The 25914-nt window shown below is 36.0% G+C and overlaps 1 protein-coding gene across 3 annotated transcripts in view; it reads left to right on the top strand.

The window, feature by feature from the left end:
• Nucleotides 1-25914, top strand: part of supt3h (SPT3 homolog, SAGA and STAGA complex component) — a 538864-nt gene that overhangs the window by 76399 nt on the left and 436551 nt on the right. The gene's annotated exons all lie outside the window — the stretch shown is intronic.

The following is a 25914-nucleotide window of genomic DNA, read 5'->3' as shown; positions in this document are numbered from 1 at the left end:
GGAGATTCATCATCCTGAACTATTCTTGATGCCCAGTTAGAGTGGGAAGTATCAAAAGAAAGATCAGAAATGACAATTCTGGTTGAATATTTGAAAAATAAAGGAAAATGCCATTAACTGTTAATACTTGAATTTCAGCAACTGCTCAGAAACTAGTTAATCAGTGCAAATATAAATTTGAATATGTAGCCAACAATAGAATTAGATATGGATAGAAGTATTTTATGGATAAAGCAAACAATAATAAAGGTGGAAGACTAAGTAAAGGCATACACAATATTAAAAGAAAACCAATAGAAGCAAATCTATGATTGACATTACAAAATAAAGTACATTGAAAACTGCTCAAGCCCAAGCATTGTCCCCTGTAATACTCTTATTTCTTGAAATGGCTATCAGAATATTATTTGATGTTACCAACAATGACCTCTTTTTCTGTTCAGTTCTTGTTTCTCCTTGTTGTGCACTATTTTTTACAAGTAACTAATTTACATATTTTTTGATGTTCAGTAAATAGACTGCCAGATGGGCAGACAGACCTCTCCAGGTTCAGAAGTGTCTGCAATAAATTACAGCAACTTTTTTTTTTAGTCACTAAAAATTGTTAAGGCATATCTGCAACTTAGGTTGAAGTGCAGCAGTAAATCTGTACAATGAAATGAAACAAAAATGTACAATGAAAGGGAGAAGGTAGTAGTCCCTTCTTGACATATCTGAAATATAATGTTAGATATCTCATAATGAGTTTTTTTAAAATGTCTTATTTTAAATAGGATTTCTAGTCATTTTAAAATATCTTAAAATGCATTTGAGTTATGTTGCGGTGACAAAGTTATTTGAAGATATTTCAAAATATATTTCAGAAATTTTGAAAGGCACAAATTACAGTCCGCTTTATGAGAGTGGGACATTTCAGATATATTAAGCTGACTTACATTTGAAATGTGTAAAATGCACTTTTAAATATGTCAAGATCATTTCCTGGTATCTTAAAATTGAGATATGCTACGGTATGTCTTAAAGTATTTCAATATATTTTATACATCCACATATATCAGATATTATACATATATCAGAATATATATTATATATCAGAAATTATTTTAAACATATCCAAATATCACTTTGTTGTTTGTTATTTAATTATATCTCAAGTTCATTTTGAGATCTCTAAAGATAGTGGAAGATCTGTTGTAAAATACAATAAAATTTTTAAAGATTTTTTTTTTAGGTAAAAAGGAACTTATTGTGAGATACCATTGATACCTCAAACTGCATTTACAATATCTTGAAATGCACAACAAGTTATTTTATAATATAAAATATATTGAATCTATAAATGTTGGTTAAGTTGAGTATTGAATGAATATCAAATATATTTGAAAATTTAATTTTGAGTTCAGTGTTGATTATTGATTGCATTTTAGATATCACTACATGTTTTCCAGATATCACAAAATGCAGCTACACTTATTTTGAGTCATCTTGTAGAAAACTGAAAGCTGAACCGCATTTTAAGATACCTGAAATTCATTCTAAAATGTAAATGTTAATTTTGTTTGCCATTTGTTATGGCATTTTAAAGCAAATATGTAGCAATTATGTTGATTTGGATGTATTTATTCATGCCATTAATTTGCATTTTCATTCAAAAAAGGGGCCTTATTTTAATGGCATGCTTGTTCTGTTTATCTTCCTGTGGATAACAGCATAATGAGTCAACACAGAATACTTTGTACTAGCTGCGTTATGCTAGTTTGGGGCCAACATGTATAATATTTTAGTACCACCAAAAAGTCACCTAAATATGGGGAAATAATGGAGTAAAAGTAATGTCTCATTCCAAAACAGTTTTATGGTCTGGCTTTCATTTTACTTGGTGCATATTTTTTTTCAGTTTATATCTGCAAGGGCCACATTGTATAAGCAGTCTGCCATCTGTAAATTATGTTTAAGTGAGTGGAAGTTAATAGTTACTCACTAATTTTGCATATTGTATTAGCATTTAAGAAAAGGTCATCCGTATTAGTGGCACACTTTCAGAGGTCGTCTAATATAAGTAAAGAGATACCTTCCTACTTACTATGCATTGAACGATACATTTAGTTTTTTTTTAATAATTTCTTTAAACTTTTTGTTTTAAGGTTTAGATTGTGCCACATTACACATTTTTACTTGAATGAAGACATTATCTTTAAAGTTTATAGGTGGATAATAATTCTAGAGTATGATCTGTTGGGCAGGAACCAATCCTGCACAGAACACAAGTACAATCCGGAGCATACCACATTAATTACTTTAAAAATATTTTAGAGTTTCCTATTAACTTAACTTATGTTTTTGGGATGTGAGTGAAACCGATGTCTCTTAATACAAGCCAAGTCTTTGTAGAAGTGACAGGGCCAGAAATTGAACCCAGGTTTCGGATGTTGCTTGGCAGCAGCATTGATTTCATTATTTAATTATTTTGTCATTGAAAATTGTGTGTCATGAAGTTATTGTCAGTGTTTCTAGTTATACTTTCATACCCATTTTTTTTACTATGCAATTCATGAGGTTGCTACAATTTTTTTGTACAGGTGTCATTAATACAAACATCTTTGTTATGAATGTGTTACTCCATGTAGAACCTCCATTTTCACTAGCATTGTAAATGAAATGAAAATACTATATTTCTGTAAATGCATCTGTTATAAAGAATTTAAGTCTTGGGTAGAGGTACTTTAGATATCAATAACAAATAATTCTTGGTTTTAGTTTGTGGTTTTGGGATCAGTCCATTGGCATACTCAAAGCTTTAAGGATCTTAAATGCATTGTATTGCCTTTAAATCAAAACAAATATGAAACTGAACACTGTTGAACTAAAATGGCTTTTTAAGAGGGGGGAAAAAAAAAAAAAAATTCGAAACCCTCATCAACAAGAGGTTAATTTTAGTTCTTATTTGCATAAAGATAGCATAATGCTGATTCTTCACTGTTGAAAATACAGGCACTCTTTTGTACTTTTTCACAAGCTGCCCATGCTTCATTATTCTCTGAATTTGTTAAGATTCTTGTAAAGAGCTGGTGGTTCTTTTGGTGCAATTGCATTTTGTTATGTAGGATTGCTCAGTATGCACTTTTTACTTTGTTGGTGTCCAGTTACTAAGAACAGTAAAACTGTTTCCTAATGGTGATTATGATTTTTTAGTATTGAGTCAAATGTGAATTTTTCTGTTCCTCTTGTTACTCGTTACAATTCATGGGGTCCATCCCACTCTATATTTATAATGTTACCTCTTAGTATTAAACAATTATATATTGAAATATGATGTTTCATCTTCATGTATTATATTTTGAGGAACTTTTATTTGTCCATTTCTTTTTTGTATTCTGTTGCAATGTGAGGTTCACTACTGTATACAGGTAGCATGTATGGCATTGATAAATTTGCTTTGGTTAGGGACTTTGCAAACTTTTAAACACCACCAATGTGCATGGAAAATATTTTGAGGTGTGTTTTACATCCTGAGTTTAAGTTGTGCTTCTGGCAATGAACTTGAGTGAATAATAGTAAAGCTTCTGTGAAAGATTCCCAACCAATGAAGACACATAACAAAACAAAACAAAACAAAACTGTAAAGGGCCGAGAATAAATTGAATACATTGAGGAAGAGCCCTATGGGTGTTGAGTGGAGAGAAGGCATTGGTATGCAGACAGCTGGGTGATAACTGTGTGAAGTAAAGCCAAGAGAGAAGAGCAATTTCAAGGGGTGATCAAAAACATTTGAGCAATGATCTATTAAGAGAAACGCTGTACAACAAAAAATAATAATAATTCCCATGAAAACTAATACACTTATTATTGTGTTCACAAAGGTTTTGCGGGCCATGCAGATTAATCTGTGTCTTGCTCATGCAACCATGAAACAAGAAACATAGTCCATAATCACAAATGCTAGAAATTTATAATTTGCAAATTTTAGAGCATCTAATATTTTGTTATTAGGGGTCGTCCATAAAAGATGTCATGCTAATTTGGCACAAATTTGACCTCCATCTCCCTTCTAGTCACATTTCATCACAAATCATCTAACCCTCTTTGAGTAATGGCATCACATACTTAGGAGGACCCAATACCTGGAAACAAGTGAACTTAACACTCTCAAAATAACAATGCAAAACTCCTATCAGTCTGTGTTTTATTAAAGCAAATGATCATTCGCAGTGTGCATAGTGGAAATATTAACCATCCAGTTTGCAGTCTGTAAATGGTTTGCTTAACTGTTTTAATCCTTGCTTGTTTGTCTTGCCATGGTGACAAGGAGTGATTTGCAATTTTGCAAACAGGGACACTGCTGATATTAACATCATTTCTTGGAACAGAGAGTCCAGCAAGGTTCTGTCATCTTCATCTTGCCACTTTTGTTTTCTCCTTTTTTTGCATGTGCAATTAACGCTCTCAGTTCATGTTCCAATGGACAACCACTCTCCCTGGTCTGATGGTTTTGGTTGGAACTGCCTGATGTTTGTACATTGCTGTTTAGCTTTGTAGCATCACCAGAGAGGCTAAATATTGATAGCATGTCTTGCATATTAAGTCAATCAGTATTGACTGGATTAATGGGCAGTACAGGTCACATGGAATAGAACTAAATGTTGTAACTGAACAATGAAGAATGTTGTTCACCTTCAAACTCCAAGCTGCAAAAAGAGATGGAAACTTGTGTGTGGTTCCATCTGTTGCTTGTTAAGGTGGTACATTGACTAATGACTATGCTAAGAGTATGCAGCTGGACCACTGATGATGCTGGGTTACCTGCTATGCATGATAGCAGAGTTGGCGTTTCTTCATAAATTTGAGACTTGAAAGTATTGCCAACTCTGATCATGATCAGTTATTTTACAGCTTTGTGATGTTACAATATGTCACCCCAACCCATCACATATCTTCACAAAAGTCATAACCACCCCCCTCCCCATCTTTTCAGGGTTCAGGCTGATCCTTGATGTGCAAATTGATTTTGTTGGTCATGTACTGTGTTTTACTCTCCACTCAGCGTTTTATATTATGTCATTTTGTAGTTTTTAAAGTCTATGTTGGGTCCCTACATATTCTTCTGTTTTCTAGAGTAGAAAGATTGTTTAAACCTGTAAAACTATTACATGCTCATAGGCCTCTTTGTTTTTTTTTTTGTTTTTTTTTATATAAATAGTCTCTTAATTAGTCAATTAGCCAGTGTTTAGTCCATTTTTCAAAGTACCATTACCCAGTCACATTCATGGAGATCCAAAGGCTACTGTGTTAGAAATGGATAAGCAGAAACCAGTAAAAAGATAAAGGTCCATTGCAAAACACAGAAATAAAGCTATACAATGGCACACACTGAAGTTCCCGTCAGCATGCACTAAAAGTCTTTGGACTCTAGGAAGGAACATGCAAATTGTAAACATCACTTCAGGGACTTGAGCCTAGGTGCTGTAAGCCGGCAAAGATGGTACTCTTTCTTAGGTGTTTGTTTATGTCAAGTAGTAGTTTGTCTCTGGTTAGATATTGCTTTACATATTGCCCGATTTGTTGACCTTTGTCTGCACAGCTTTAAAAGATGTGTGTTTAATTATTTTTTATTCTTTATGATCCCTATCAGTAGATTCACTTTTGGCATATTTATGCACCATCCTTCAAAAGTAAAGAATAGGTGGTAGATAGGCAGGTGGTATATGTGGATTTATTGCAACAGCTAAAAACTGGAGACTCTAAACCGTCATTGCTATACAAACCTGAAAGTCTCTTTTCCTTCTCTTAAGTAAACATAATTTACTTAGAGCTATCTGAACCTTAAACCTTTCTGGTTGCCATCTGATATGTCTGCTTCATTTTGATGGAAACTTCAACAACATTGAGATTTCGGGAATATTTTTATGTAGTGAAAACTTTGGTATTTACCACCATACTGTTAGTTTCTATAATAGGACAGAAATAGATAGAATGAAACCCAATTGGAATAGACAATTACAGGGTTCTTTTTGCAGCTCTGTGAAGAACTGGTGATGTTTTTCATTATACATAGTGTTTTTTCCCCTAAGATATAAACAGAAGGAACACATGTTTGGATTTAAAAATAACCCTAGTTGCTTCTTTAAAATATTTTAGCCTTTTCTACAATACTTTAAATTATAGTGTGTAATTATATAGCGCTATGTTAATCAGCCTTGTTATTTCTCTGCCAGAACTGGTTTAGGATGAGTAATTGTAATTGATGCCTTTTTATTGGATGACTGATATTTTCTTTGTTTTCTGAGCTTTTGAAATACAAGTTTATTCCATAAATGCAGGCCTTTGTAGATAAGGTTAAAAGAATTTGATCAAAGTCTAGTTGGTAATTTTCATAGTTTCAAATGCTGGGAAATTAATTGTGTGGCTGTGAGCTCGTGTACATTCTCTCTTGTCCTGTCAGTGTTAGATATGAATTCTTTGAAGTGAAACAAGGAATTTGTTCTTCTTTTTGTGTTAGTATACTAACCTTAAATTGCAGGACTGTTAGGCCTATTGTATGTTTTATCATTCTTCTATTACCAAGTACCCCACTCTCCAACCTATATGAAGGATGGACGGAAAGAAACTGTCAGGTAATTTAACCCCTAAATGTGGCTTCTTAAAATGACTTGACATTGACATGTGCTAGGTATAGTGGTTTTCATATTTGTTCAGTTAGACCCGTCTATCAGATGTTTATCATTATTTCTTGTACATAGTTCTTTATTTGAGCATCTTCTTTTGTTTTCTTTTTTTAACACAGACAACGCAGATTATCCTACAGATAATGCAGAGTAGAGTATGGGGGGTTTGGTAGATTTGGTGCTTGATATTTTTTAAGTTTTGTTTGGGATACACCAAAAAAGATTTTATAATTTCACAATAACAACGTAAAATTCTTTCTGTACCGTATACGTTTTCATTTTATCAGCCATGTTTATTCAGTGCTGAAAGGTGGTTTCTAAAGACAGGCATGGGGTGAAGAAGTAAGAGAATGCCCCTTGCTTTGTTCTGCAATAGAAAATCCACTTTTGTGCTGGGTCACATGCTCACTGACATCATCATAAAAACATTATCTGATGATAAAAACGCACAATTAGCAACTGAAATGATTGTTGATCTATTTGACTTTTAAGTGGTATCATTATTGAGCAAAAAAATAACAAGTCATATAACATTAATCTTTGAACTTGTATAAATCAGGTTTTATTGAGTTTTTTATGTGTAACTTTTTACAAACTAAGAAGAAAAGTTATAATTGCCCTAAAATTTAGCAGTGAAACACAATGCAGTAAGGTTATAATGAATTTTGTTTGGAACTTCTATGTTTTGTGTTTCTCTTTATTTTATTAAATTAAGATAAATAGTTATTGAACAACCCCAGATGGTATTTGTTACAGCCTTTCTCATTTATAAGCTATAATTTTTACACTAAGTCTGTAATCAAATCTTTAATTTAATATTCACATTAAATGATGTGTTAAATTCAAAATGCTTGTTTGTACCTCCCCTATTATCAGTAGATCTTTATTGACAGCTATGATTCCTAATGCATTAAAAATGTCATTGTTAGACCATTATTGGAAAAAAATAATAAAACTTACTGAAATAAACTTAATAACCTTAGACCGGTTTTATAACCATTTCTCTTTTAAGCACATGAATAAATAGTTAACGTAACTTACAAAGTTTCAGTTTTGGTTTAGCATAAGGCACAGTAAAGAAATGGTGTTCAGTTGTGTTATCAATGACATTTTAAAGTTTCCACATGAAAGAAGTGCTATAGTTATTATGTTGTTAAATTTAATAATAGCCTTTGACAACCACTATAGCAAGGAGAAGTGTCCATGGGATTTGCTGACAAAGGGTTGAGTGTTGTCTATTACTTATATGCGTGTTTTAATCCATAATATAATATTTGTTCCAAAAAACATTGCTTCCAGTTACAACTAAATGGCTGTGCAGGTCTTTTGTGGCATTTTTCCCTTTTTCCCTTTTTTGCTGCTTTTTTTCCACCTGCATAGGACCAAAGGTAGCTGAATGTTTAAGGGAAGCCAAGAAAGGGCAGGCAAGCAACAATTGTAATTTGGACTAGAAGCCAAGTGGACAGTAAATAAATAATCAAAGTAGTGGCTAATAGTAATAAGTAAGCATGTTTTCCTTAGTGAGAAGGAATAAAGGTGTAAAAAAAGATTACTGTATAATGCTGTACATAGCAGTCATACTTGGGTGTGTTACTAATAATAGGAGAGTGATGGCATGAATGTTAATTTATAAAGATGAACTTACTTATATTAAGTGAAGTGTAGGCAGCAGCGCCAGGCTTCAAAGTAATGAAGCAAAAGAGGAGCTCAGCATTCACAGAAACGCCACCTATTGAAGAAAACGGGAAGAAGAGAAAGTAAATATGAATGACACAGCAGGCAGTAAAGGGGAGAAAGTATTAAGGAAGCTTAACGGGCCAATGGGTGTTAAATAACGATAGTACATATGAGGAGGTGCCAGCTGATCTAGCACTTAAAGCTTAGAATCACTCAACTTGAGGAGGAGGAGGTAGCAGACCAAATTATAGTATTGAACTGGCAGTCCTTGCTCAGGTGTCATTTAAGGACATAGCATGAACCTCCAAGTTAGTGCAGTAAGGGACTCCAAACCAGACAAGTAGAAATAGGTGGGTCACAATTGAACAGAAGCGCAACATAAATGGTACATACTGTCCCAAAGCATCTACCTATTAATTGCGAGTGTCTGACTGGTTTCACAACCTTGTGGACCTCTTTGGGAGAGTATACAGTATATGCTACTAACCTGTTCATGTTGGAACAAATGACATATGTAAGGGCTGGCTGTCAGGTGGTGTTCTCTATGTTCTTCCTATACCATGAAACAACCCAGGTATGATTGAGTAGATTAGAAGGTTTAGTGTGTTGCTCAAAAACCACCTGCTTTTTCCAATTTAAAATGTAAAGAAACTAAGCTATTGTATTTTCTAAGTATGAAGTAAGCAGAAAAACATTTCCTTAAGTTTCGAGCGCTACTCCCAAGTGTTTTTTTTCACTGGTTGGCTGGGTTGGGCGCATGCAGTGATAGTGGTCAGGGGTGACACCTCAACACCACACTGGAACAGTGTGAGGTTTTTTTACGGTGGCTGGAGTGCCAGTCGTAGTACCAACCCCCAAGTTTTCCCTGTAAGTTGGAGGACCTGCTTGCAAGGCTGGATGCCATTCTCAGGCTGTTCAAAAATTGTTCAATAATTGTTTGATTTATAGCTTTCAATTAGTTATAAATACTGCTGCAATAAACTTTTACTAGAACTTAGGATTACCATCATGTAACAGGTGATCCTAGCCATACTGCTGTAGAAATAGATAGTGCTGGTATCACAAAGGAATAGAATATTTAAATTTTAGCCATTATATATTTTATTTATTTAGAATTAAAACTGGATTCTAGTTTATAGAATTTTAGAATTCTATTAAAACTGGAATCTTTCCAATATATTTGTTTTTTTCATTTATCTTTTTAAAGAAACCTCCTTTTTCAGAGGTGAGTTATGCTTTAATCTTTTGTCTTGACCACAGACCACTCTTAAAAGATTAAGCCTCTGTGATTCTCTATCCCTATAGAGCCATCGATCTTCCTGATTATATGTTGACAGCTTGCAGTCCAGATGCTTTATATATAACTTACCAAGATATTTATATACTGAAGTTAGTAACAGTAAAACCAGATATTAAGATCTTCCTCAAGGGTGGAACAACAATTTTCAGAATTCAGCACTGTTCCTGTCAAATCTAGCTGATATTTTTGTCATCTTTATTATAAATGTTTGTTATGCAACTTGGACAAATATGTATCTGAGCTATGTGTTTTTATTCTCTTCAGTGAGTAGCTGGCCAAAAGCAATGTTATTAATTTTCAGCAACATGATTCTTTATTTACCATTTACAGAAAGAGTTAAATTTGTAAGATCAATTCTCAGTATAGGCTCAAACTTTTACTAATTTACTAGAAAATATTCATATGAATAAAAAGGAAAATACAGTGCATCCGGAAAGTATTCACAGTGCATCACTTTTTCCACATTTTGTTATGTCACAGCCTTATTCCAAAATGGATTAAATTAATTTTTTTCCTCAGAATTCTACACACAACACCCCATAATGACAACGTGAAAAAAGTTTACTTGAGGTTTTTACAAATTTATTAAAAGTAATAAAAATTGAGAAAGCACATGTATTCACAGCCTTTGCCATGAAACTCACAATTGAGCTCAGGTGCATCCTGTTTCCCTTGATCATCCTTGAGATGTTTCTGCAGCTTAACTGGGGTCCACCTGTGGTCAATTCAGTTGATGTGACATGATTTGGAAAGGCACACACCTGTCTATAGAAGGTCCCACAGTTGGCAGTTCATGTCAGAGCACAAACCAAGCATGAAGTCAAAGGAATTGTCCGTAGACCGCCGTGACAGGATTGTCTCGAAGCACAAATCTGGGGAAGGTTACAGAAAAATTTCTGCTGCTTTGAAGGTCCCAATGAGCACAGTGGCCTCCATCATCCGTGAGTGTAAGAAGTTTGAAACCACCAGGACTCTTCCTAGAGCTGGCCGGCCATTTAAACTGAGCGATCGGGGGAGAAGGACCTTAGTCAGGGAGGTGACCAAGAACCTGATGGTCACTCTGTCAGAGCTCCAGAGGTCCTCTGTGGAGAGAGGAGAACCTTCCAGAAGGACAACCATCTCTGCAGCAATCCACCAATCAGGACTGTATGGTAGAGTTGCCAGACGGAAGCCACTCTTTAGTAAAAGGCACATGGCAGTCCACCTGGAGTTTGCCAAAAGACACCTAAAGGACTCTCAGACTATGAGAGACAAAATTCTCTGGTCTGATGAGACAAAGATTGAACTCTTTGGTGTGAATGCCAGGCGTCACGTTTGGAGGAAACCAGGCACCACTCATCACCAGGCCAATACCATCCCTACAGTGAAGCATGGTGGTGGCAGCATCATGCTGTGGGGATGTTTTTCAGCGGCAGGAACTGGGAGACTAGTCAGGATAAAGGGAAAGATGACAGCAGCAATGTACAGAGACATCCTGGATGAAAACCTGCTCCAGAGCGCTCTTGACCTCAGACTGGGGCAACGGGTCATCTTTTAGCAGGACAACGACCCTAAGCACACAGCCAAGATATCAAAGAATTGAATTCAATTGAACATCTCTGGAGAGATCTAAAAATGGCTATGCACCGACGCTTCCCATCCAACCTGATGGAGCTTGAGAGGTGATGCAAAGAGGAATGGGCGAAACTGGCCAAGGATAGGTGTGCCAAGCTTGTGGCATCATATTCAAAAAGACTTGAGGCTGTAATTGCTGCCAAAGTTGCATCGACAAAGTATTGAGCAAAAGCTGTGAATACTTATGTACATGTGATTTCTCAGTTTTTTAATTTTTAACAAATTTGCAAAAACCTCAAGCAAACTTTTTTGCGTTGTCATTATGGGGTGTTGTGTGTAGAATTTTGAGGAAAATAATTTAATCCATTTTGGAATAAGGCTGTAACATAAAATGAGGAAAAAATGATGCGCTGTGAATACTTTCTGGATACACTGTAAGAAATATATATATTAATCCCAAGAAAAAGAATTCATAAAATGTATGTTATTTTTTTAAACCAATCTGAAAAGACACAAGTTGACAATCAATGAACATATGCTAATACAGGTGATATTTGTTTAGATGTTTTTTTTTTTGTTTAAAATTTTTTCTGCTGCTTTTTGAGCAAGCCACAGCTGGTTTATATCTTATCATAGTATTTCTATTACTGTTGCATTACTATAACCTGTTTGGCTGAAAAAACAAAAGCATTTTTTAATTTTTCAGCATCTTGCAATAATATAGAAGATAGAGTTTGTATTAGGTTTGTTAATGCTGGACACAGACTAGAAAATGTTTTAAGTGTTGAAAATATAAGAATCTCCACTAGTGTTGTCAAATGTATGATTTGAATATTTATATATTTTATATATATATATATATATATATCTATATATCTATCTATATATATCTATCTATATATCTATATCTATATATACAGGTTTTTTTTTTTTTTTTATACTGCCTTTAGCGGGACATTGACTTTTTCCACCGTGTGCTTTGTTTCCGCAGTAGCTGCACTTATGAATATGCTTGTATGTATCACACGCTTCATATTTTTTTGTTGCCTTCTCAATTGTGTAATTTGGTTTTTGTTCAGCACTCTTTGGAACTGTTGCTTTTTGTCTGTGCACTGTGTCAGTTCACGTGAGCCGCTCGGTGTACATGCATCGAAGTTTCCCAGCTGTGCTGGTGCCATGTCGTGCAATGTCCACGGCTGTATTTAATGTTTGCTAAGACCCGGCACTTAAAAGTTTCTCTCGCAGTTTCGCTGAGTTTGTGCCAAACACCACCCTGACCATCTCATCTTCTCTGCATAAGCACAGTCCTTCACCCGTGAATATTTAGCGGCAGTGTTTCTATTGGATTGCCGCTGATGGACGGCTTTATATGGGCAGGCACTAAATTACGTGGGAGGTGTAACTCCGCCTCCCACGGGCATCGAGCAGAAGTCTATTATAGTATTTGGACGAAAAAATAGGTTCCAGTTATGACCATTACATGTAGAATTTCGAAATGAAACCTGCCCAACTTTTGTAAGTAAGCTGTAAGGAATGAGCCTGCCAAATTTCAGCCTTCTACCTACGTGGGAAGTTGGAGAATTAGTGATGATATATATACTAGACATTAAGCCTGTTACAATAATAAGGGCTAGAACATGAGTACATAAACATTTGTATGAACAGTCTATATTAAATGGCAAGGGACCTTGTATGTGGCTGTAATATGCGTCACTGTATTGTGTGCCTTTAATTTTCTCTCTCAGTAATACTGGTTTGTATTTCCGTAAAATGCCCAAGAACCTCGGTTCACGACCATAATTCGTTCCAAAACGCTGGTTGTAACCCGATTTGGTCGCGAACCGAAGTAATTTCCCCCATAGGATTGTATGTAAATACAATTAATCCGTTCCAGACCGTATGAACTATATGTAAATATATTTTTTTTTAAGTTAAGCACAAATATAGTTAACTATACCATAGAAAGCACAGCGTAATAGTAAACTAAATGTAAAAACATTGAATAACAGAGAAAACTAACACTGCAAGATTTTGCACTATAGCCTTACGACCCGCTCGCTAAAAACACCTTTTTTAATGAGTTTTATGCACAGGGGAAAAAATGAACATTTGAAAAATCTGTAATTTAATAAACAACCAAGAAAAGTAACATTGTAACAATGCACGCACGCGCCTGTGTGTGTGTGTCTGTCTCTCTCGCGGTCCTGCGTATGTGTGTGTGTGTGTCTCTCGCCTGTGTGTCTCTTAAGTGCGCGTCTGTCTGTCTCTCGCCTGTGTGTGTGTGTGTCTGTCTGTCGCCTGTGTGTTTGTGTCTGTCTGTCTGTCTGTCGCGTGTGTCTCGTGTGAGTGAGTGAGTGACATGCGCGGGTGTGGGGGTGTGCGTGCGTGCGTGACTCGCATGTGCGCCTGTTTGTGTGTGTGTGACTTCGCGCGCGCCTGTGTGTGTTTGTGTGTGTGACTTCGCACGCGCATGCGTGTGTGTGACTTCGCGCGCACCTGTGTGTTTGTCTCGCGCACGCCTGTGTGTGTATCTGTCTCTCTCTGCACAGGAAATGCACAGGAAGAGACTGAACACATGCTGTGTGTCCCTGCGCATGCGCACTTCTCTAGAAGACACACGCACGGACAACGCACGCCTGTGTGTGCGCGCGTGTGTGTGTGTGACCCGTGCGCGCCTGTGTGTGTGTGTGTGACCCGTGCGCGCCTGTGTGTGTGTGTGTGACCCGTGCGCGCCTGTGTGTGTGTGTGCGTGACCTGCGCGCGCCTGTGTGTGTGTGTGCGTGACCCGCGCGCGCCCGTGTGTGTATCTGTCTCTCTCTCTCTGCACAGGAAGAGACTGAACACGTGCTGTGTGTCCCCGTGCATGCGCACTTCTCTAGAAGACACACACACGGACACCGCGCACCTGTGTGTGTGTGTGTGTGTGTGTGTGTGTGTGTGTGTGTGTGTGTGTGTGTGTGTATCTGTCTCTCTCTCTGCATAGGGAATATACAGGAAGAGACTGAACACGTACTGTGTGGCCCCGCGCATGCACACTTCACCAGAAGACAGACACACACACACACGGACACTGGACGCACACAATGGTTTTATTAAAGAGGATGGCCACCCTTGTATGTTGACTGTGTAAAATGATGATTAAGATTAAAGGAATACACACAGTTCCTTAACTCCATTGCCTTGGAGTCGCATAGTTTGTATAAAAATATAATATCATCAACTATGACGAGCATGTAATAATTAATTATTATTAAAGATAGAAAATCTGAAAATTCATTGACAAGTGAAGTATTATGTTTTGGTGGAAGATAAATGGCTAATGCAAGGGAAGTATTCCTTAAATAATGGCAGCAAGATATTCAAAGGAAACAATCGTACCTATGTTAAAGTTCTTTCAGTGTGAGAACATATTTGCCAAACTACCAACTTTCTTTCCATGGTGAACAGAATTAGCACATTTACACCAGGCTCTTCATTCTTTTTAGAGTATCTGTAATTATATATTAAAAGTTCATTTTAATGCAGCTCTACCATTAAACCTGCAACGGAATCAACATGTTTTAATGCATGCTGGTGGTTACCACAGTATAGTTAGGTAGTGTGGACTATGGCTGGCCAGTCATCCCGGCCAATACCCCCAGGCCGCCAGGTGGAGCTCTGCCTGCAGCATGGAGGTGCCCTGAATGCCAGTAGGGAATTATGGACAATGGAGTTTTCATCCACAGACCTGCTGGATACCACAGGGGCCCCTAGAGGAAACTGCAGGGAGGCCCAAGGACTGTTACGTGTCCTATAACCCGGAAGTACGTAGTCACAGCAACAGGAGAGATGACGTACTTCCGGGATGAAAAGACCTTTGATCTGACCCAAAAGTGCCAGGAAGTCGCATGGACTGCGGATTCAGAAGGACTTCCAGGTCACGGACTATGAAAGACTGGGAGAGATACCAGATGATGAGCTGAGCTGGGTGGAAGGGTGGCAACGCGTCTGGGAATGGAGGATTGTTTATTAAGAATTATATTGTGTTTATGAGTATTGTGGAGAGGAGGGTGCTTTGTGCACTGTGTAGTAGAAACACAAAATATTTTTGAGCCTTACATACTGGGGTGCAGGTCATCCCTTTAGAAGAAGCATGGTCATTACCACAAAAGATCCACATTATCCTCCAAGCCAAGTCTTGTGGTAGTGGTTCCTCTCCCTGATGACCTGAAGAAGCAATAAGTAGTTTGTTATCCGCACTTTGATTTTTTTGGTGGGGGCAGCATTGTAGTCCTAGTATTCCTGTACTTTTTAAAGGCTGGCATAGATTTCTTTTCAATATCTAGAACACAGTCACCAAGAAGGCAGAATACATAGGTTTTGTGGTCAGATGGAGAACAGTTCAGGTTATGATCAGTGGAGAGTCTCTGATGAGGAGTTTGTCTTGAGGGTTATCTGGCAAAGAAGAAAAAAAAGCTGAGAGCTACAAACTGATGCTCATTCGGTCGGGCTTGAGAGGTGAAGGTGACTTGGACATGGCAGTCCTTTTGTAGAGCTGCTTCTTCTAAATATGGGATGGGAGTGGGGATAAAGCAAACACAGTGCAGCCTTAATCGTTACACCTTCCATGGAATCAATGTTCCCAGCTGACAACCCAAAATGTTTGCTAAAATATGGAATGTAAATGATTTTTCACTATCTCGAGACATGTCTTTTTTGTTTTTTCTGCACAGTTATTGATGAATTTTTAAGTTTGTTTTTTGTGTCAAGTTACTTTAAAAAATACATTAAATTCAAATTTGTTCCATCAATGAACTTTACCAGCTTTTCTGCACACTTTCCTTGAAGCAAGTTTAAAGTATATGATTGTATGTATGCATTAGTATTTTGGAACTTTGTTATTCATCTTCCTTACTAGCTTGGACAAACAGCTTTAGTTGAGAAAAATAAAGCTCACAGACATTCATCATACTGAAACATTTATTACAGATTAGATGTGTATGGTACAAATCATAGATTTGCAAGACTGAACTCAATTTCTGTTTTTGATTTGTATAACCACATTTGACTGCTAGTAGTTCAATAGTGTTATTCACACAATAAAATAAAAATGAAATTGGAAACACATATTTGAGTTATAAGGGCATGGTACCCAGATCTTAATTTATTTAGGAAAAGTAAAGAAGAACAATGTAGTCTTTCTGTTTTTTCTTTAAAAAAAAATCTCCACATATATTTCTCTGATTGAATATGGTTTTGTCAATCAACAGTTTTACATGAGATTTTAGGCAGTCTGTAAATGAAGCATTTTTACAATGTAACAAGACAGTGTCAAAACTATTTAATCTAAATCAAGATTACCTGGTGGTGAAGCATATCGCAGCAACACTGGGTCCATGGTAGGAAATAGTCTTGGACAGGACGTTAGCCAATCACATTTGCTATTAAGTTCAGTTTTATGGAATGTGAGGTGAAAGAGTATTCTTTACTTGTTGAGATACAAAACCTCTTCATAACATTTACCTTCAATTTCAGCACCTATGTGCATTAGTCTTATGTGGATTTTATTGGTAATTTTGTTTTGTTCCTTTGTTAACTTCTGTCATAATTTTCTTTCCCCTTGAGAGTTTTATGTGTATTAGTACACAGTTCTAGTTTTAGTTTAGTTTAGTTTCTAGTGTTAGTGAACTTAAATTGTTCAGAATAATTTGGTTAAAGTAAGGTGCATGATTATATATTGGACCTTTTTTTAAAAAGAAATTAAAAAGAAAAAAAGACACTTTGACATTAATTGGACAATATAACTAATAAAGGAAGGGAAGGGGTTTTCAAGGTGGATTTTCTATAGAAATCTTTGTTAAATCTTCAGATTTTGTTCTGCTTGCTTCAGAATTGGTACAGTTTTCGGTTTTGCTTCTTTCTGATTATTGAATCAAATGCACTTCCTTTAGTAAAAATGTAAAGCACTTGGAATTATTTAATCATATTCTTGAAATTACAGCAATATGTGTTTATGTGAATTCTTTTATAGCATTTATTTCCCCAAGGTTTGAGCTTAGTTACTGCAGAACATTTACTGGATTGTTGCATAGGGCATTTATACTATATACTTTTTCTATAATAATAGGTGTCTGATATAAACCATTACTGTTTGGGCATTGTTGCAAGGTTATTGAGTGTAGTTTGATGATAAATGTATTCATTTAAAATGAAATCTACAACCCAATCAAGTGTATAGAAAGTAACGGGGTCTACTTTCTACATCCAATGTATGTATTCTAATGAGTGACATGAGGGCAGAGTACCGAGTACTCATGCCTCACAGATCTGAATTTTGTTTTAGGATGGGTTTTTTTTTTTTCAAGTATTGTAGTTTCCTCCTTTATTTTATTGTTAAGGGCTAATACGTTTGTGCACAAGACATTTTGTGCACCAACAACAGAAAAAGTTAAATTTGAAAGATGACCCATGGTATTAAAACCATAAAATGGAGATGCTACGAGCAGCCGAAAGAAGAAGAAAAAGAAGTAGCTACTATATGTATTGTGTTCTGGAGGATGGTAAATAGTTTGTCAGCTGTACATGATTAGGTTGAGAACGTGAAAAAAAAAAAAAAAACATATAGGTACAGTAGCTTTTGCTGTTTTTAGAGTTATTGCTGGCACAGCTACACCAAGAGATGTATGGGTATGAAAAAGGAGCCCATTAGACAGTGATTGTTGTCACAGATGTAGCTCTCCTCTATTGTTGTTTTTCCACTCTACCGGTGCTGGCTGATGATGACAGCGCTCAGCCCCTGCATACAGGCAAAACATCACATGAATTCTGATTTCTCCATTTGTGTCACGTGGCCATGAATCTGCATACAAATCTGATCTAGGACCACAAATGAAAATGACTCAAATCTGATTTGAGACATGAAAGATCAGATTTCAGTGTCCACACAGCCCTGCAAACATCAGATTTGTGTCACATTAAGGCAAAAAGCCAGATTTGAATCAGTTCAGCCTGGTAATTTGAGCATAGTCTGTAATGTTCTTGACCAATTTATGCAGGATCTGTAATTGCTTTATAAATTACAGAGATGGGAATGTTTACTCCAGTTAGAAATTTATCACCACACCTAAAAAGGTTAAGAATAATATGAGAAAAGACTGGGAACATTTCTTTCCAACAGAAAACAACAGTGTTTACCATCGTTTTATTTTGCATAGGATTGCTTTAACCCATTGTTATTTTTGCATGATAGAAGGTAAAAGATGCCTTCATCTTTGCAGATACAGAAAATGCATAATTAATAAAAAGCAAGACCCTAACATGACTGATTCAGCCAAACCCAATTCTGTAAATTTGGTGTTGCTTTTAAAGAATGCTGATTATAGTGTGCCAGACAACCGTAACTCCCATCCACAGACTACTTAATACTTGACACATCTGTGAAGGACTTCCAGGCACGCTGGTTTTTACTGCATACTGCGCATGGAATTCTTTCAAACTATGCAGCAATGCTGATGCGATGCCATGGATCCAAAGTAGTGATTTTGGATGAGAGACACATAACGTGAACACCAGAGTGATGAATAAGGGGCTGAATATAATGTAGGTCATCAAAGTCCAAGACAGACCTGCAAAAATATTTGAAGTGCATCTGTTCATCATATAAATCCTCCACTTACACGAATATTATATTATTCCAGTCCTTTGGTTTGGTACTCCACCTTCTCCATTTTTCCCCTCTCAAAGCCAGTAATAACAAGCACAACTCTCCTTCCATCAGCAGCCTCACGTACTCTGTTCCGACGGTGTTAGTTATGTAACATTGACCAAAAACCTGCTCTGTTACTGACTAGTGGAATATTTATGCATTGACCAAACTGACTGCTACAACAAGTGTGAATGTGTTTTAGTTGCTGACTGCATTCTCACAGGCTTCGTGCAGGATGTAAAAACAAGCCCTAAAGTCTGGTTTATACTTGACAAATCTGCACTGGTTGCAGGGGGAGCAGAGCAATAATGATGTCAGACGTGGAAACATCTGCTGCATTTTCTGAGTGTGACAAGACCCACTCGCTGCCGTGTGTAGAGTAATGCATGGAGTTGGGTAAGCATGAGTTAAGTTAAGCATTAAACTCCACCCATAATCTTTACTTAATTAGATATTTAACTTCACAATCTACATGCATCACGCCCCGCTTCTCTCCCACTGGTAGAGACAGTTGTCCGGCTACAGCAACTGTAAGGGCTATGCACCTGGTTACACTGTGTTTAAGATTAGGGCTGTGAGAAAATTCATCCATCCATTCGTTATCCAACCCGCTATATCCTAACTACAGGGTCACAGGGTCTGCTGGAGCCAATCCCAGCCAACACAGGACACATGGCAGGAAACAAACCCTGGCCAGGGCGCCAACCCTCCGCAGGTGTGAGAAAATTATGCAGCTTTATACATAGATTACTCACTGGCTACGGTCTGATAAGGCATATGTATAACACGGTAAAGGATAATAATCGTGAAGGTCAAACTGAAGATGTTTTTGACAGAGAAACTAAGGGGGGCTTGTGATTTAGTTATGAAAACAAAATTTGAGAATACAATATTCATGCAGTATTTACCTTAATTTTTGTTAAAATATTTTAATGAATGTTTGAAAAAGATTGTGCATTACATTGACCAAATCCTTTAAAAATTCATCTATTTGCTAAAGTACTCTTTTCCAAGTGGCCAGCTGTTTTTATATTGTGGTAGAAGGGTGGTATGCACATGTATACAACAAAACTATACAAATAAATGTTGAAAAAAGTTGCAGGTGTATAAAGTTCCAGTATATAAAGCTGGGCTACCTGAAAGCTCTGCAGGATTACCAGATTTGCAAGGCTGGTAACTCTGCAGACTACCATACACATTTACAGTTTGTCTTTCCCTGATTTGTTTCTGTAGCTCATTTGCATGCAAAGAATGTGTCCAGGAGTATAGATCTTGTTCCTAGTGGCCTCAAGTTTATTTAGCATTGTGGAAGTTGGACAATACCTCTTATAACTAAACAAGTCACATATTTAATGGGCTGGTTTATCTGATAATATTTAAAGTCACATTGCTCTAACACAATAACTGATATCTTGGGGGCCATACTTTCAGAACCACTTATGTAAGTTTCCAACTGCTTATTTTTATGTTTTTGCTGTCCCTCACTAAATCACCAGCAACACTGCCTGTACTGTGAGAGAAAGTTCGGCAAATTTTGCATTACATAACAAAGCATTTTGTCAGCATACTTTTTTTTTGCCAAAAATAACTTACTTTTTCAGTGGTTGGTAAAATTTAATAGTTACAAGTTTTGTATTGTTGGTGGTGGTATTGTCCTGTTTACAGCAGCTTTCTCATTAGCCAGCTGTACAGTGTTTATGTAGGTGTGGGAGGAATAAGCAAATTTAAAATTTTAAAGAATTACATGGAATTGGAGTGTCAAAGCTGAATTTTAGTAAGGAAGGGTCAATAACATATGTTAAATTAGCTGCATTCGCCTGGGAAATTGCCTGAGAGAAAGGTCCTTAGTTATAGTTCTTTCAGTTAAGTGGCTGTATCAAATATAGTATGTAGTTAAACAAGTATTTTCCTGTATATATTAAAAAAAAAAAATGTTATACCGGAGGGTAAAACACTCTTACCATAGATCAATTCCTTCTTTTCCTGCTTACTGACTTTGGCTTTTGTTGGTGGTTATTGGAAAAACCCGATTTTACAGGAAACTGTATTATTTTGAATTTAAACAGGTTTTTAACCTGAAAATGGGAATTTTGTGTAAATATAATTTCGCCTTGTAACGCATACTGTAAAAATGGTAATTTCAATCAGATTTTAATGTAACATTTTGATCTTTAATGTTCTACTGTTATGTAGCTGTGGAGGGTTTGCATCAAAAGTAATTTACACTGAATTATGATTTAGTGAAACCTATCACATACAGCATTGGTATTTCTAGACTGCACATTTATTTGGTCCATGGTATGAATTAAATGTTTCAAGCATTGTTCAGAAAGTAATACAATGTCAATGTCCTCCATGATCTGTCTGTGGGGGACCACTATACTGAGTTGTTTAACTGTTTAAACTTACCAAGGCATGCAGTCTCTCCTGGCTTGTTTTGTACCGAGCGCTTGAAGCTGGCTGATTTGCTTTGCCAACAGTTTCCTTTTTCTGTTTTGCAAACTGGAGCATAGCACATTGCTGTCTAACCTTATTTCACCATTAAGGTTCCATTGTCTCCAACCCCGTTGTTCAAAGGAAATATATATAAGCGTGCCTGCCAATCCAATCCAGCTTGAATCTGTATTTTATAGTGCATCATGAAGAGTAAGAAGAAGCCAACAGAATAGGGAGTACCACACATACCCAATGGTGTAACTTATTAAGTATGTATTCTAAGAGATTAGCCAAACTTTCTTCCACTTTGTTTCTGGTAGTGGTGCTTATTTGTATAAAGCAACAGTCCCATTTCTTGGCTGATTACAGCCTCAGCCTGATCAGGGCCTCTGTTGTGCTGGCATCATTCATTTGCATGATATGCAAGCCCTATTTCTCTGTGCTGATATGGAAGAAGGAAATGGTGCCGAATAGTATGTCTCTTGTATCAACATTATTACCAGCAAATATCAACAAATTAAAAAAAAAAAAAAGTGCTGGATGATTTTCTTAATTCAATGATATTTTAATTTAATTTGTCAAAGAGTTTTTGAGATTTTGGGGTATTTAGTTTTACTATTATGGGGAGGGATACTCTTAAATATTGATGCATCAGAATGTCTTTTCTCAGTAAATGAGCACTGGCCTAGTTGTACTATCCGGTCAAACTTCACCTTTTTAACTAAATGGGAAATAGTGTTTTTGCTGATGGGTAGCAATCAACAGAGGATGCTATGGCACTTTACATGACTGGAAGCAAGAATCAAGCAGATTTCTGTTATGTGACTGTTTTGAAAGTGGGCATTAAAGACTTCAATGATATAGAAAACTGTACAGATATATTATTACAGTTGAACATGTGCCCTGGAAAGACAAAGGGAAATGGTTGCCTATTGAATAAGAGTTCTCAAATCCACTAGAAGGCAGTAGTGTGTTCCGTCTTGTTATTCATGGCCCCTCAGTGGATACTTTGAAGGACAGGCTACCTCAGGATGCTTTTTCAATTTAAATATTATTTGGGACTCAGCAGAGAAGGAATACCTGGGGCCTGTAGAAGTAGCTATAGGTATGTAACCTCAGGGTTCCTACGCAATATTAGTAACCCCAGAGAAACTTCCTGGTGATTTACCAAGAAGTGGTCTTGGAGTTAAAAGTGGAGTGAGAGGCAAGAGCTGGCCCCATAGGAGGAGGAGAGGCCATTGTGGAAGAAAAACAGTATTTAGAGGGAGATAAGAAATGAGTGATGCCTTATATGTAGGAAAGTAAATTAGCCATGCCACATTGGTAGTGAGGGTTCTCCATTTATATATTAAGGGCCAGTGGATTCTTATTTTATTTTGTGTATTTTTAGTAGTTTTTTTGTGTAGTACTTTAACCCTAACCATACTCTTTTTAAGAAAATCCATTTTTGTTGTACTCTGGCATACTTGGTGTGAAACTCTGTTGTAAGCCTGTTATTTTTACCTAACAATGTTTCTTTTTGTGTTTTTCTTACCACTGTACGTCTGCTTAAAAAAATCTAGAAGAAGCATTGATATATTATTACATGTATAACAGCAAGTAAGGGACTAAATAATAAATACAGCTGAACCTTTCAGGTTATGTATGAATCAATTTCTTAAGATGGTATTTCAGACCACAAGACTGCATGGCTCCTTTTCCTGTCAGAGGCATGACAGATTACCTACAATAACTTGGATTATTTATCAGTTTTTTCTTTCATATTGCAATAATTTTTTTTAAGCCTTTTTTCATTGAGGATAATTTTGCCTAGTAACATATTTTTTTACTTTGAATAATAAAAAAATTAAAATTGGTTAAGTAAAATTTGAAGTGAAATATAAAAAGCTGTATGTCTATTGTTCTCTCCATCCCTGCTGTCAGCAACAATCTGTAGATCCACATTTTAAAAGATAAGAGTTGTATCATAACTGCATTTGCATTTTAATAGCTATATTGGGTTTTTAGCAAGGACAGTAGACATTTCCTTGTTTTTCAGGAAACCCTGAAGTCTTTTATGGACTGATTCACGGTGATGGTCAGTACATTCTTAGTTTGGTCATTTTGTTATAGTAAATTGCAGGTTATGCTGGTAGCAATAGTTTAAGGTGTCAACATGATATTCTCCAATCTGCTTAACCCAACTCAGAATTGTTAGGGGTTATTGCCTGTCCGGGCAGCACCTGCTTTAAGCAGAAATACTGCATTAGCCTATCACATAGCCCATTGATTCATACTTGTATTATGAAAATTTGGAATTGTAAGTCCTCTTAGCACACATTTCTTTGGAATGTGATAGTACATGGAGAAAACTATGAAGATATTGAAGAACAGGCAAACTCCCCACTCAAAAGCCAAGAGGGGATTAGAACCCTAGACACTGGGCCTGTGAGGCAGCAGTAATATTAATCATTGTGCTATTATGCTATACTCATATTTTTTTCTAGATTTTATACATTTCTAAAGAAGACCTGAGCAACTTGTAACTTAATAAAGGTTCCTTATAATATATACTTCAGTAATTGAGTGACAGCATATTCGAAACATACTTGCCGAGATTGATTTCATGAACATTACTGTGTTTGTAATGGGGGTAGTTTTATTACATTTTTTTATTACTCTGTATTTTTTAGCTTGGCACATTTTTCAAAAGTAGATAGCATTTCACTTCACAAAACAAAGATTGTTTTCTGCTGTTTTACAGTAGCTAATTGATAGCAACAAAACATCTGAGAAATGTGACCCAGCCAATTTATTTATTTGTTTTGCTTTGTCTGGTATTGTATGAGGTAATGTGTCTTGGGCACACACCTTTGCAAAAGATCCAGTAGAGCAGACTGTAAACATGACCTGGAGAAAGTGCATAGTAGTGTTTGTCTCTTTACTTTGGCATTTCTCCAGAGAGACACACATTAACAGTGACAGGCTCAGACAAGAATACTTTGTAGATGGAAGAGTTAGTCCTTATTAAACTTAGAATTTCATTCAGAGGCAGTGGGATTAAAATATTGTAGATGTCTGGTGTGATTTATAGTTTCGGACAGATCAGCATTAAATAAATGCACAATAGAGGAAGAAAATTGTAATAGTGATAAATTAAAGGCATTTGCAGAATAAAGCTTGCTATGTACAGTGGATCCAGAAAGTATTCAGACTCCTTCACTTTCTGTACATGTCGTTGTGTTGTAGATTTCATTTATTTAGCCCATTAATTCAATATTTTCTAGAAGCTCTTTTGGCCGCAATTACAGCTTTTATTCTTCTTGGATAAGTGTTTAGATGCTTTTGTTTTAATCTCTAAAGGAAACTTTAAAAAAAATGTAATAATATCATAATGAAAAACAACTCATCCCATCAGAAAACTATAGATTTTGGTTAGTTATTTGTAATAAAACTAAATCACATTGGAAAAACCATTGTCAGTCCGACTGGTGTCTTGAACAAACAGGTCTTTGTTACGGACCCTTACTTTTCTGCTTCCAACACATCACCTTCAAGAACTGACTGTTCACTTACTGCCTAATATATGCTACCCCTTGACAGGTGCCATTGTAATGAGATGATAAATGTTATTCGCTTCACCTGTCAGCGGATTTATTGTTGTGGCTGATTAGTGTACATGTCAACAAAAAGTGGACACTTCAATTTTGTATACAGTTATAATGATAAAATATGTTTTTTAGTTTAATAATTACAAGTGTTTCTGAGTAGAAAATCTCATTTTATTTAGCCTATAGCATATAAGTACTATATAAGTCTGTGAAAAGAGCTTTCAACCAGTATTTTCTTTAGGGAAGGGGTTGACGTGAGCTAAAACTTTCAGCTACATTACCCAGTGAGCACTGCTTTATATTATGTGATATAATGATATCATTCACATTTGTATGCGTTACAGAACATATTTGAAAATGCATTTATTACAGGCTTTTCTTTTAGCAACTTAGTCCTCATTTTCAATGATGTCAGTTTTCATGTTAATTACCTTAGGCTCAGCCCAAGAACAATGTCTGCAGAGACCACCTGCTCCTCCCTACAGCACTAAACCTTTTTTTTTATATCTTTAAAAAGAAAATGATTTGATTATTTACTGCTTTTTACATATTTTAGCAATTATAAGCAATTTAATTTTCATGTCATTAACAAAGACACTGAACTTTGTTCCATTCCACTTTCTTTTAGATCTCCTTTGAGGCAGAGAATCCAATGTATCTCATGGGCTGCAGTTTTCACCTACTTTTATGCAGTAATACAGGAGTCATAAGCAGTTCATACTTTACAGACATACCAAAAGAGAAAGTTAATAATAATATATATAATATAATTTCAAAAATAACATGGTGCAAATTTATAAGTAGCACCCAAATTATTTAACCTGTATTTCCAGTATGTGTGTATATGTATATATAATGTGTATATATATGTGTGTGTGTGTATGTATATATATATATCTATCTATATATATCTATCTATATCTATATATATCTATATATATCTATATATGTGTATATATGTGTATATATGTATGTATATAAGTATGTGTATATATATGTATATAAGTATAT

The sequence above is a fragment of the Polypterus senegalus genome, chromosome 3 (genome assembly GCF_016835505.1).
Source record: "Polypterus senegalus isolate Bchr_013 chromosome 3, ASM1683550v1, whole genome shotgun sequence".
Taxonomy (NCBI): domain Eukaryota; kingdom Metazoa; phylum Chordata; class Cladistia; order Polypteriformes; family Polypteridae; genus Polypterus; species Polypterus senegalus.
This window is presented reverse-complemented; position numbering and strand designations above follow the sequence as displayed.